Source organism: Perca flavescens, chromosome 10 (genome assembly GCF_004354835.1).
Source record: "Perca flavescens isolate YP-PL-M2 chromosome 10, PFLA_1.0, whole genome shotgun sequence".
NCBI classification, from domain to species: domain Eukaryota; kingdom Metazoa; phylum Chordata; class Actinopteri; order Perciformes; family Percidae; genus Perca; species Perca flavescens.
In genome coordinates, this window is record NC_041340.1 from 33475567 (window position 1) to 33490237 (window position 14671).

General features: G+C 41.4%; 1 protein-coding gene across 2 annotated transcripts in view; it reads left to right on the forward strand.

The window, feature by feature from the left end:
* The first annotated feature begins 209 nt into the window (after positions 1-209).
* Positions 210-14671, forward strand: part of myot (myotilin) — a 49878-nt gene continuing 35416 nt past the window's right edge. Inside the window, exons 1-2 of one of the 2 annotated variants that reach the window (XM_028589944.1) lie at positions 210-384; positions 7340-7398. The gene's annotated coding sequence lies outside the window, so the exon portion shown is untranslated. The remainder of the gene's footprint in view (positions 385-7339; positions 7399-14671) is intronic. The other variant, XM_028589943.1, reaches the window with a different exon arrangement.

Genomic DNA, 14671 nt, shown 5'->3' on the forward strand with positions numbered 1-14671 from the left:
TTGTCACTGTTGACGAACACTACACTCCGCTCTAAATTGGCCCCTTTAGTACCTCTCCAACTGAACCCCTTCTGCCCGCCTCTCACCCCCACCCCACCCCCTCACCAGCCTCAGATTCTCTCCTAACCCTTTCCCCCCACCCCCACCCCACCCCTCAACACACACACATGCCCCCTGTCAGTGTGTCTTTGTGTAAATGTGTGTGTCAGCTCGCCCAGAGTAGGGAGCGTCCGGCGACCAAGCCGTGACTGGGAGCCACACAGTCACAGAGCAGTTTAACTACTGGATCATTCACACTTCCTGTTGGATCAATACATCTGTTGGTGTTGTTGTAGGTGTATTTTTTATTTTTATTTTTTAGCCTGCTGGGGAAAGGCCAGACAGGTAAGGAGGGGAACATTTTGGTACAAGTTTTCTACAGTAAAGTTATAAGTAAAGTTGTGTGTTGAAGGTGCAGCTGGGCCTGTTTTGCATGTGCACGGCTGGAGCAACACTAGAATCGCGACAGAAAAACAACAACACACAGATCCTTTCACCTGTCTGATCCAGCTTACACGCCAGATATTTTTGCGCTGGTTGCACACGTCTGGACCAAAGTACAATCTACAAATCCTGACGAGGGTGGAAATTCACTAAAAGAAAGTTCTGTGTCATGGTTCATACATAGCTCTCTCTCTCTCTCGTGATAGATCATGCCCTGGTAATCAGATAATCAAATGTTGTAATTCACTTGGTCAAGGGCCATAAGGTTCCTGATACTGCGTGTTATTGATACTGGACACCGGATTGATTGGAATTTGCACTCAGAAAGAAGAGGACAGCTGGGATGATCTGTCTGGAGCTAAATTTATATGCTCTGTCATGTATCCATCTATCCACCTATCTGTCTGTCTATCTGTCTGTCTGTTAGGGGTGTAACGATGAATCGTGAATCGGTTTAAAATCAATATAAATGTGTAAAGATTACAACCGGTTGAGATATATATATATAAAAAAGGGCGTAATCTACTTTTGATTTCACTTGATTAAATTCAGACGCCACTATGTCTTCTTACTTTATTAATTTAATATAGATATTTTGATGGGGGATTTCTTTAAACATCTACTTATTCATTTTTTATTTAATTGTTGCTATTTAAGAGAAAATACAATTTCAGTTGCACTTTTGATGAGAGGACACATCGGTTGTGTTGCACAGTTTATAGAAATAAAGGAATAGTTTTCAATTATCCGTCTGCAGCCAAATGCTTGCTTGTGGGAAATTGTTGGGTCTCTGTAAATTATAGAGTGTGGTCTAGACCTACTCTATCTGTAAAGTGTCCTGAGATAACTCTTGTTATGATTTGATACTATGAATAAAGTAGAATTTAATTGAATTGCAGCTTGCTCTGTTAAAAAACTGAAAATCGTAACCTGTGAAAATCGTATTGTGAACTTAAAGACATCAATTGTTACATCCCTACTGTCTATCTATCTATCTATCTATCTATCTATCTATCTGTCTATGTATCTACGTATATATCTATCTACAGTGCTGCTCATGAGTATAGGAACCCATGCTAAAGTTGACTAAAAAGAGGAATAAAAAAATCATCTTTTGGAAATTGATCTTAATGCCTTAATTGAAAAAATGAGGAAAAGTCCAACCTTTAAGGACACCAATTTTCTTTGTGAATGAATAATGTATCGTGAACAAATAAATGTTCTTCCTTAAAATACAGGGGGCATAAGTATACACACCCCTATGTTAAATTCCCATAGAAGCAGGCAGATATTTATTTTTAAAGGCCAGTTATTTCATGGATCCAGGATACTATGCATCCTGATAAAGTTCCCTTGGCCTTTGGAATTAAAATAGCCCCCCATCATCACATACCCTTCACCATACCTAGAGATTGGCATGGGGTACTTTCCATAAAATCATCTCTCAATGCAAATCAAACCAGCTATTAGGCTAACTGAAATAAAACCATGCCAGTGAAGGGTATGTGATGATGTGGGGGGGCTATTTTAATTCCAAAGGCCAAGGGAACTTTATCAGGATGCATAGTATCCTGGATCCATGAAATAACTGGCCTATAAAAATAAAAATCTGCCTGCCTCTATGGGAATTTAACATAGGGGTGTGTATACTTATGCCCCCTGTATTTTAAGGAAGAACATTTATTTATTTACGATACATTATTCATTCACAAAGAAAATTGGTGTCCTTAAAAGTTGGATATTTTCTTAATTTTTTAATTAAGGCATTAAGATCAATTGCCAAAAGATAATTTTTTTTTTAATTCAACTTTAGCATGGGTTCCTATACTCATGAGCAGCACTCTATCTATCTATCTCTATCTATCCATGTATCTATCTATCTATCCATGTATCTATGTATCTAACACGTATCTATCTATCTAGCCACATATCTAACTGTACCAATCTATATCTATGTATCTACTATATATGTGTTTCTCTTTCTGTGAATCTGTTACATCCGTTTGGAGTTAAAAGGGTAGAAGTGAATATTATATAGCCAGCAGGGTGAGGCAACACAAGGCATACCAGCCAAAGCTGAGTGGGTGGCAGAGAGAGAGAGAGAGTGTGTGTGTGTGTGTGTGTGTGTGTGTGTGTGTGTGTGTGTGTGTGTGTGTGTGTGTGTGTGTGTGTGTGTGTGTGTGTGTGTGTGTGTGTGTGTGTGTGTGTGTGTGTGTGTGTGTGTGTGTGGAGGGGGGGGGGAGGTTCACAGTGAAAGCATGGCATGCCTGTATGTGTTCAGCCGCTGAGCCGTGGTTGGCTAACAGAGAGATCAGGTGATCCGCTCCGGGCTAAATCGGTCCCGCTGGCTAGCAGACAAGTTGAGGAGTTAGGAGAAAGGGAGAGATGGAGGTGGAGGGTTAACAGCTTTTTTCAGACTGATGCAACTGAGAAAATTCTAAATGGGTTTACAGCAGGTAGAGGAATTTTTTCTTTACATCCCAGTGTACCTTTGAAATCACATTTAGAACCACAAATTAAAGCTGCCCTATAGGCAAGATCCTTATAATAAGACAGAAATCAGAATCCCAAACTGAGGCCGTCATCTTATTAACTGAGATAACATTATTTACACACAGATAAGTTCTGTGTCAATCAGGACAGAAAATCGATCCAAAAATGATGACCAAAAAGTTACCAACTGGAACTGATGTTTTCTTGTTTGCCTCTTTTTAACCAATCTAGTTAGTCTGGCTATCAGCAGACCAAGCTCAATCTTTTAAGATTGAACATTAGTCTGGGGAGTCTGCTCTGTTTCTACTGCACAAGGGGCGTGATCAACGGGCATAGTTCAAATGACTCTGTACGCAATTGGATAGTTCTTCAACCAATCAGACCAAAGATCCCGGTGACGTACTTTTGCAGAGTGACGCGAAAACTCCAGGCAGGAAACGCGGTTTTGCCGAAGCAGCGATGGCATCGAGCGATTTTTGCAGGTTGTGCAAAACAAACATGAAAGTGAGCGGTCTTTACACCCACTCAAGCGATTTGTTTGCTAAACTAAAGAAGCCATTGAGAATCGTCATCGTGTTAAACCCGCCAATAGCGCGCCAGGTGGATAAGCCAGTTTGTGATTGGTCCCCGCAGATTTGTAACGGAAGCAGGATATTAAAACATACAGGTTTCCAGCCTGAGCTGCAGGGAGAAATCAAATCACCGGCAGATCGGGCTGGGTTTACCCGGTCTTCAATCTAGTGGCATGGCTCAAGGGATGGTTGGTTCATCACTTTGGTCCAGACTAAAATATCTCAACAACTATTGGATGGATTGCATTTAAATTGTGTACAGACATTCGTGTTTGCAAGAGGTTGAATTTCTAAAGATTTTGGTGATCCCCTGACTTTTCATCTAAAGTCACCAAAAGGTTGGCATCTTTCGTTTTTTAGTGACATACTGCATGTACAACAGGTGGTTGCATTTCCGTGCATTCTGGTACACGTATCTGTTGTATCAGGAGGATCAATCTTAATGACTGGTGACTTACTGACATTTTCATTTAGACATTCATAGTTCCCTGTGCCTTGAACCTGCAAAAATGTCAAATTTGTCTACAGCAAAGCATACGATTAGACTTCTATGGAGGATGAGGAGTATCCCTTTAAGAGATGTAGAATTCATGAATATTCACTTGAGTTTTTAAAGTGCCCATATTATGAAAAAAACACTTTTTCTGGGATTTGGGGTGTTCTTTTGTGTCTCTGGTGCTTCCACACACATACAAACTTTGAAAAAAATGAGATACGGTTTCTGAATGTGTCCTGCCTTCAGTCTCCTAGTGAGCTGTTCAAAATCGGCTCGGACTGTGACGTCACAGTCCGAAATGAGCTGGCTAACCACAACCGTTAGCTCGTAGCGTTAGCATGCTAACGCTAATGCTAACGCTAGCATGCTACGTCGTTCTCAATAGTGTTAAGATTATCTAAAAGACGTGTTCTTCGATTTCTGGAGGAAGGAAGAGAGGCTGGGGTCGAATTGAAAGTTAAGCAAAAGGTTTAATGAAACTACATGAAAACGACAGTCGAAACACAATCAAACATAAAACATAAAACACTGCCAGCAGCAGACTGCAAAACATGCTTCCCCTGTCGGGTCACAGTTAGCAGCCATGCGACATGACAAAACAAATATTACACTGCAGCTGACAGCGGACTGAATCCATGCATCTCCTTGTGGAGTCACATAAAAACAGTCCTGAGACATTCTCCGGATCACACATTTATTCCCTACACCTGGGTGGTTCCTCAAATGAAATCTTCCCCTATTGGTCAGATGTCTCTCAAAAGAAAAGTGTACGTTCCCAATCAATCCAACTATATGAATACACATTCATTGTTCTAATCACATCTAGCTCAACAGGGGATGGCTATCAAAGTTGTTTAAACAATAAGACTCCTAGAGCTTTTACATTTATGCTAAATAACAGCCATGACCTAATCAATTCTTTAGAAGCTTGAGAAGGTGTGAGCCAGACAAATGCTGATTAGGCTTAATCAGTATTGAAACATTCCTTCACTTAGTCACACAACAGCTTACATTTTTTACCTTAAAGTATATTGTAGCCTACTAAAAAACAGAAGCATGGTTTTAACGTTTTTATCTTCAACAATAGCAAAGCACTGCTACAACACACACAAGTTCACCATAATCTACAAAAGAACTACTTCCATGTGCGCCCTCATTTAGAAGTCTCCCAGCTAATCCTGCCTTGTAACTGACCAAAGTTGGAGAAACAGCCTTTCTTTTACTGTCTCTAGAGTTAGCAGGCTGACATGCTCTACATCTGAGCTACTGCGCATGTGCGAGTGCAATAAAGATAGTACAGAAGAAGAAGATGAAAAGAGGTCTCACTCTGTAGCTAAAACAGAAACCAGGTGAAAAGAGGATCTGCAGCAGTGAGAGAGAGCTGTGCAGTACAACAAACATATGGTGTTTTTTGAAAATTAAACCATGTAAACCTATTCTGGTACAACCTTAAAATACAGTTATGAACCTGAAAATGAGCATAATATGGGCGCTTTAAACAGAGCTTGTATTCTATTTTCCCTATAACTAATACTCAATTACGTAACTATATTTAGGAAACTGAAAGGATGTGATGTTATTATGTATTAAAATGATTCATATAAAGAGTTACCATGATTTGCATAATGCTGCTGTCCAACATGACAACATGACTTTGCGTAAACATACACGCCCACTTTCTTGAGCCAAGTGGCGTGTTATCTGTATGTATTTTGAGCTATCTGCGCGTATGTCTACGCTTATCGCCACTTGCCGTGTTATCGACTTGGTGTTTTATCGCGAAAATAAATCTACGGTTGGGTTTAGGAAAAGAACAACGGGGTTGGATTTACTAAAAGAAGAAAGCAACGGTTGAGCTTAGGAAACGTGACACGTGGTTTGGGTTACGGCGTTGATAAACACGCTAAAAAGCGAGTATTCGCCTTGATAACACGCCAATAATGGCATACGAATTGGCATGTCATACATACGCCATTTCATGAGATCAGTCTGTTTTGTCTGAGCTTTATTGCAAATAAAGAACCGAGTAAAAAAACCACACCAACATATGTACCATGAAACACTTGTTTTATTATTGCAACTAAGTAAAGCAGCAGTTTGTGCTGACCACAATCCAGAATGTGATCCATTTTTAGTAAAGTTGATATTTTATTTCCTGAAAAATTATGCTGAGAACGGTTTTGCTTCAGTTTCTTTGTTAAACCATTTGCATCCAAACTGCTGTTTTAGTATTTCTGTTTTAGTATTTCTGTCTTTCACGTGTTAATCATGAAAGCTAAGTGACCTTGCAAAGAGCACAGGATGTATCCCTGAGGGCCTGATTGCATGAACCGAATAACTAACGTGACTCCCAACTCCTTTTGAAAAGACACTGTTGTGAACAATCTTCAATCACTTTCTGTACTTAGGCCGGCTACACACTGGCTGCCGTTTCTGTAGCGTGTCTGCTGCGTGGTGGCTGCATGGATTTTTCTGTCTTTTCACACCAGAAACATGTCTGACGCGGTGCTGCTGCTGCTAGCCTTGTCTGTAAACATGGATGGTTCCCATTGATAAAATGCACTCAACCAGTAGTATACTTCATAGTAAACATAAATATATACTGATTTGATTACAGCAAAGACAATGTTGGCAGTATTGACGGCAAAATAGGCTACAGAATATTTAGTTAATAGTTAGTTAATAAATTTTGTTTTCATCAAAATGTCATTTATTAAATGTATTTGTGTCAAAATGACATATAAACATCTTTTTGTATTCTATTTTGCCTGGAAACGCTTCCAACACGCTTGCGTGTCGCGTGAAAAATAGACGTTGGTCCTATTTCTAGCATGCACACGTTTTCGGCTGAGACGTGCGTGTCACGCAGGCAGTGTGCAAGCTCTAACCTGTTACCATGGGAGCCGAAATAAAAACCGACATGCCACACAGCTGACACGCTCACGCCACGCAGCCAGTGTGTAGCCGGACATATGCTGAAGAGCTGTAAACTGACTCTACTTGCTGCAAGTAAACAAACTTTGAGAGAACTCCACAGTGATTTTGATAAATAATTATGCTAACACCCACCCTCCACTTGTGTTTTTCCACAGTTTCACACTGCATGTGTAGGAATTGTTCTTGTGCGTTTGACTGTTGTTTTGTCCACTGGATGCAAGTCTCTTGCAGTGTCCGATTGTATTGTTTCATCAATTGTAATGCCCTGTCAATCAAAGAAGAGCCAACAGATAATTATTGCCCACCAGTACATTTTTTAACACTAGAATATGCCGCCCTGGGCTAAATCTGTCCACAGTTGAGAGCTGCTGGGGGTTGGAGGATTCATGGTGTTGTGTGCTGGACCGGAATTACACGGTGGGTGGTTTGTTTAAATTTAACAAGGTGGATTGTGGGTAGGCGTTGGTGTTGGTTTCCTCCTCTTTTCTCCTGAAAAAGCTCAACTTCATCAATCCCGATCTATGTCAGAATCTGTCAAGACCGTTCATCATTCAAGTATTGTATGTTTTGTGTTGCTGTTAATGTATGGAATCGATCAAGCCGAAGTGATTCAGGCAAGAGGATATTTCTATGGCAACCCCTAAGAAATGAATCACCTTGCAGTGTTTTCATCCATCCTTTCTGTCTATCTAGCCCGCCAGATTCTGAACCCTTTACCGTGTATGTAGGAAAGTTCCTCACCGTGACTCAGCCTGAGCGTCTCTCTCACTCCCTCGTGTCTGGTGAGAACAGGTGGCTCTGCCTTCGGAAACGCTCTAATATGCAACTCTGAATGTTAGAGAAAGTGCGGCCTCTCTTTCCTGGGTAAGCAGAACAGGTGGGATGCTGACAATCGTCCCAGGAGGATACGCAGTGATAAAAATACCAGCCATTACTCTTAATTGTGTCATAGGTCAAAACACTCCACTGCAATATCAGATTTTTTTGTTGTGTTATGTTGTGTTATGTTGCAGGCTGAATTTGTTTTCTACGGAGCCCCTCAAGGGACATGGGGAATTTTCTCGTTCGCACAAGAAACTTTTTTTTGTGAGTATGAGATTACTGCTAACATGATGTTAATCCCCATGTCTCTGTAGGGGCTCTGTAGTTTTCCACCTTTTATGACATAATATTTTACTGTAGCATGTAAACTAAGTAAAAATGATCATTACATTTCCATTTTTGACTAGTCGAATGACTATTAGACCGTGTGACATGCAAACAACAGCATAAAGGCCCTGCTCATTCAAAACAGTGCATATTAAAAGTCTGAGTTTGTCTTTTCTTTTGACTTGTTAACCTTTTCCAGTAATTTAAGTATTACCTGGCATTAGAGATAGAGCACATTGCATCACACTCTGAAAACCACACCCACTGCAGGGCAAAACAATCGGCGCCACAATGTGCAACTTAGGGCTAAAACGCTAACAAAGTGTCTGTAGCTAGCTAAGCATGCCAAAGGGTTATTTTAGCAACCTGCGTCTACCAAAGAGGACTGTAGAAACTGACTTGCCCTTCTGGGATAAATAAAGCTATCTGTATCTGTAAAAGTTAGCTGTTAGTAAGCTAATGTTAGCTTTGTGCTAGGAAGCTAAGGCACTTGCAAACATATTAACGTTACTGCATAGCTTTCTTATGAATAACAATTTGTATTTCACGTTAACACAACATCTGGATAGCTTTCTGATTCATCCACATTCTAGTTTGTATTATAACACAAGTTGCATACTGTCAAAATGCTGTAGCTTCATTTTCAGAAATATAGTTAGCCTACAACTGACATTTGGATATTTGACTTGGTAACAAAATGCTTGCTGCACACGTAACGTTGGGCATAACGTTAGGTTAGTGTCAGAATCCTACAGTCTTCCCATTCTTCCTGCTGATTCCTCATGTCTGTATCCACTTTTGTCTTCCTAAAAGCTCAGTTTTTTAGTTCGGCAGCTTATAAAAACTTCATCATGGGTTCTTCACATTGTTGTTAGTGCATCCCAACACACAGCAGTTTTTAGGCATTTTTCAGTTGTTTGCTAGCAGACGGAATTGACAAGGAGGCACCTTCACGCAATACAAAGTCAATGGAGAGCAATGAATGGTTTCCCCTGTGAAGTGGGCGGGACTTAAATGAGCTCTGTCGCTATGTCGGTAGAGCTGAGGTTGGCATGGGTTACTATGGTTACGCGTCTGCAACCGTCAAGAAGGTTCTCAGGAAGTGTTGTGGTGATTACAGCTCAGTGCCTCAGCTCAAAGATACATATTACTGTTTATTCACACTAAAATATTGTAGCAGTCGCAGCTCCACTGTTCGCTAGCTAGCTGAATGATGAGGACACGGTAGCTGTAGTTTAACTGGAGAACCGGGTTTTATACAGCCTGGCTCCCCCCTCCTATGTACTTCCGCTTAATTGTCATTTTCCTTCAGTACTACGTCTGGGTTTACGGTATATTTGCCTGTTTTCTCCGGCCAAATATTTGGCGGTCCAATCAGTGAACAGAGGGAGTGGCTGAAAACGATGATGTTGAGGTTGTGCGCTAGTTTGAGTTGTAGTTCCGTAATGGCGGCGGAGAAAGATGCGAGCGAAGCCATTCGGTCCGTTGTGACAACGCTGCCGAATATCCAGAAGTTAAAGCCCGAGCGAGAACGATCTTTGCTGAGTTTTGTTGGTGGCCATGATGTTGCGGCCCTCCTCCCCCACTGGGTTCGGGCAAAGTTTGATTTTCCAGCTCGCTCCGTTAATGGTGAAGGAGTTGGCTAAGGCTAACGCTAGCGATGCTAAGCCAACGTAACGACCAAACGTTATCGATTGGTTATGGCAGATCCAGAGTGGCTCCGGGCAGATCCAATAGTTTTAAACTTCAGCAGAGTACCCGCCTTCAAGGAAGTTAACACTTGTCAATGGAGAGAGGCCAGACTCTCTGTAGGACCAGGCTAGGTTTTTATCACCCTAGAATACAGGCTAATAATGGGGTTAAAATAGTGCCCAAAACAATAAAAAGGCTGATATCTTCAACTAGCTAGTTAGTTTAACTGGGATTACGTTCACGCTGGGGGGTGACTCTCACTCCCCTTCTCGCCACCCTCCCACTTTCTGAACCTGACCTGTCAACTGAACTAGGGAAACATCTCTCTCCCCCCCACCCCCCCACAAACTCCCCAAGAGTCTATGTTAGTCCTGCAGGGTCGCTACAGTAGGTTGAACGATACTATACATACTGTATAGTGAGCATGTAGTGCATAGAAAGCGATTTTGGATGCAGCCCCAGTGTTTTGGGAGATTGACCCATACCAAAGACTAAATGTCAGGGTATCTGTTCCGCTGCTGCTTTGATTTTGTCCATTCTTGTTCTAATCTGTCTCTTGTGAAACCCCCAACTTTATAGCAATGCAATAAAAAAATTGCTGGAGTAACCCTTTAATTGGAACATTTACTGCACCTTGATTTTATGTTACGAACATTGTGTGCTTGTGTGGGTCGTCATTGAGCTTGTCCACCACTTCCTGCATGTCTCTATCCATCTATTGCATGGCAGGCAACAGATTAAAGATGATGTGTGAATGCAGCTTGTTGCCGCGGCTATAAATCCTGTGGTCATGTATCCCGAGAGACAATTGATACGAGCAGTTCAGCAGCAGCTGCTGTTTTATCAACAGGAGGCTTTAACCAAGGTACACACACAAACACACCTGCTGGGAGTGATTATCTGAGGGGGTAACTGGATGTACACATGGATGTTGTACATGCTGCGGCTATTTTTTCTTACGCTGTGATCCTCTGGTTTAGACAGCATTTAGTCTATGATGATGTTAGTGTTGCGATAACAAATGAAGAGGAAAAACTCAAATAAAGGAGGTTAAAGACAGAGCAGGCTTGGGGTTAGGGTTTTAGGGAGAGTTTTATCCTCCACCGTTTGTCCGTTTGTGTCTTGTTAATGGAGACACAGAGATTTATCTCAGGTCAGAGAGTCTTGGCTGTGTGCAGGAGGTGGCCGAGTTTAATTTAGCCTGGAAACCTGAACCTTAGCCTCCTCTGCCAGCTCCTTCTCGGGGGCCCAGGACAGAGCCACAGAACGCAGCAGGCTGGGACCTGGGGGGTCATTTAGGTGTAGAATGATTAGCTGCAATACCCCATACTATTGCTAAACAAAGTGACATGATGGACACACTTAGTGATCTGGTGCATAGGAAGTGATACATTGGTTGGCCTGGCTTTGAAAGAGAAGTGTCATGGGCAGGATCTGTTGAGTTATCAGTTGCACAGTTAGATTTGAACAGTTCCCTTCCTCCTGGCCTGAAATTAGACATAACGGTGACATTCTCTGTGTATCTGTGCTCATATGTCTTTGTGTGTGTGTGTGTGTGTGTGTGTGTGTGTGTGTGTGTGTGTGTGTGTGTGTGTGTGTGTAGGGCTGCTCGATTATGGAAAAAAATATAATCACTATTATTTCGGTCAATATTGAAATCCCGATAATTTAACACGATTACTCGTTGACTTCTGGCAAGATAAAGAAAAACAGTGGAAAAAGTTAACTAAATCAACATTAAAAAAAACAACACATAACTGTGAAATTTGCCTTAATACTTTTCCTATTGAAACTTTATTTTTTCATTCAGAACACAAGAAAAATTAAGAGTTGACTTGCAAAACGTAATGAGCTAAATAATTGTTTTTCTTGATTATTCTGTTTTTGTGATCATTGGGAGCCGAAATCATAATCATGATTATATTTCGATTAATTGCACAGCCCTAGTGTGCATGCGTGCGTGCGTGGTGTGTGGTATTCTCGCATTGCCAGGCCTATTCCCACAGCGCTGCGGAGTAATTTCTGTCTACCCCACACTCCAGGTTAGGGACACAGCGACGGTGGCTCTGCAAAATAGTCTCGTTTTCAGAAAGGAACTTGTTTTGGTGTAACATTTGCACCCGGCAAAAGAAAACGAAAGGAAATGAACTGTTCACACAACGTGAGCTATATAAATTATGTATCTCCAGTGTATCTCCGTGTGCAATCCCTGCCAATCAGTCCCAAAACCTCCCAGTTATTAGTTAGTAAATGCTGTAAACATATTCTTTGTAAATCCTTACAATTATTCACCAAACAAACCAAGCAGGCCTGCCTTATTACGATTACTTATATAAGATCCAAATTTTCTTCAAAACTTGCCATTTTTCTGCGTGTGGCTTGCTAGCTCAAAGTTTGTTGTTGTTTCCCGAAGCGATCATCCTGGAAACTTCCGTTAACCCATATGGTCATATGAGAGTTATTGAGGTTTAGCTTTTGTTACATGTTACAACATCAGACAATGATAAAGACACGACTGAACATGTGTTAAGCTGACGACTAGATACATGCACTTTTCAGCGTATGCATTTGCCGTATTGCTGCATCAATACACAAGAAACTGGTTGAAAATTATATTTGGATATCGAGGGAGCCATGTTTCTTTTGTGAACTACAGTTTTCATAAGTAAGACTGCAAACTGGTCTCTTCACTTATCTTTATACAAACAGCATACTTTGCACACTTTATGTATTCTTGTACTCTTCACTCCAGTTAACACATTGTTTAATGGCATACTTTTATCATTTCTATCCTGTGTCAAGCTTTAGCCGATGCAGAGTATGTCACATGCTATTAATATTTGTATATTAATATATGTTTGTTTTATTTAGTTATATTTAATATGTTTTGTCTTCATATGTCAAATATGTTGGTTTGAATCTGTGTTTTTATGTTTGGTTATCTTCACTTATTTGTGAAATAACGTGTTTTTCAGTGATCCCACTGGGTTCCACTAGCATTTAGCTAACACTGGGTCTCACGCCAGAAGGATAGCCAGATTGGCTTCTCCGATAGCATAGTGCATTATATTTGTCTGAGTGTGTGGTGGGACATGATAAAGCTATAGTGCGTTGTTTTTCTCGGAACGTCCACATAATCCAAGCCTTCCATAACGACAACCACACAAGAAATTAGTATCCTACAAAGAAAACTTGATTTTGAGCTCTATTCCATTAATATATTTGATTGTTGTATTATTCACATAAGTGCACAGTAATAACCTCTCACTCAGTTTTATCTCACATGTCCTGCTCTGTCAGCTCTCGAGCCCTCGGACACTTGCTCAAATGAAATCTCAACGAGATTTTCAAAATTGCATAACCTACATACGTGTGGCCATGGTACTAATGACCTGCTCCGATCCTCTGATTGGCTGAAATTGGGGCACACTGAAACACTGTGATGTTAAGTGAGGGTACAGGCAAACCTGAGAGTGCACAGTGCAGGGACATTGAGAGAGGGCAAACCAAGGGAATAAAAGCATTAAGCTTTGTTTGCTCAAATCAAATGCTTCTTTGTAAGATTATAGTTTTTCTCATTTGCGTTGTAATTTATGTGCTTGCAAAAGATCATTTTCTGTGCGCGCTCAGAATCAAGGCACGAATACTGTATATAACTCTGCAGTGGTACACACTGAGTAACCTGAACAATCCAATACAACAGTCCTGCAATACCTAAACTGCAGACACACTCATGTGTGCTCTTTTTCAGGGTCTACCTGCTGCACACCTGTTCACTTCCATAAAAACATATACTGTAGAAACTACTCATAACAGCAGCAGTGTCATGTAATGTCAGACACTGGGGGGAAATTGAGATCTCAATCCTTGCTCAAGGTGTTTTAGGGAGTATATGCCTAGGTAGAAGAGACCATTTTACTTCTCCAAGATTTCGCTCCGTTGTAATTGCATGTAACTGAGTATGGCATTCTACTGCATTTCCTCACCGTGCAGAAAGCTCCTGGATCATGCAGCTGACCATGCATGCTCTCAAACCCCTACTTATTATTTATAGAGATAAATATATTCCCACCTGGGTGTGGGCAGTTACACTCAGGTTCTATTTCAATCAGGAGAGACTTTAATGAGCATGGTGCATAAAAGGTTGGTATGTTAGTAGTCTCGCATTGCCAGACCTTTTTTAACAGCGCTGCAGAGGAGGGTCTGGCTAGTCCACACAACATTCCGGGATGGGAGAAAAAACATGCTCTGGTTTATCGGCTTTTCTTTAAACCAATCACAATCGGCTAGGGGCGGCGCTAAGCGCAGGACGGAGCAACGGCGCCGCTGCAAAACAGCCTCTGGAAGGAACTTGTTTTGGTGGAACATGTGTACGTTTAAAGGTTGTTTTAGTCGTGCAACAAAATTGACTGATAGTCTAGCTAGCTGTCTGGATTTACCCTGCAGAGATCTGAGGAGCAGTTAACCATAGTCCTCACAAATCCAAAGGAGTTTAGAATGCCAACACAAAGAAAGAGGAAGGTAACGGATATCCAGCCGAAAAGAAAGACATCCGGAGGAATTTCCTGCGGCACCAGAACAATCCCGCAAATTAAACGTCGTGGATATGGACTAGTATGGAGTCTTTGGCGATTAGACTCCATTGCAGTGCGAAATTATAAGGGGTATAGAGGCTGTGGATATATAGCACTATAACCCCTCACCCCCTGTTGGAGTCCAGACACTGGTGGAGGTGATGAAGGGATAAAGGAAGACTGAAGATCTGGGTGTATGTGCTGTGAAGCGGGGCTTCTGATGGAGGAACCCTGGGGTGCTGGGAATGATGAGAACTGGAGGTGAACGCGATGGA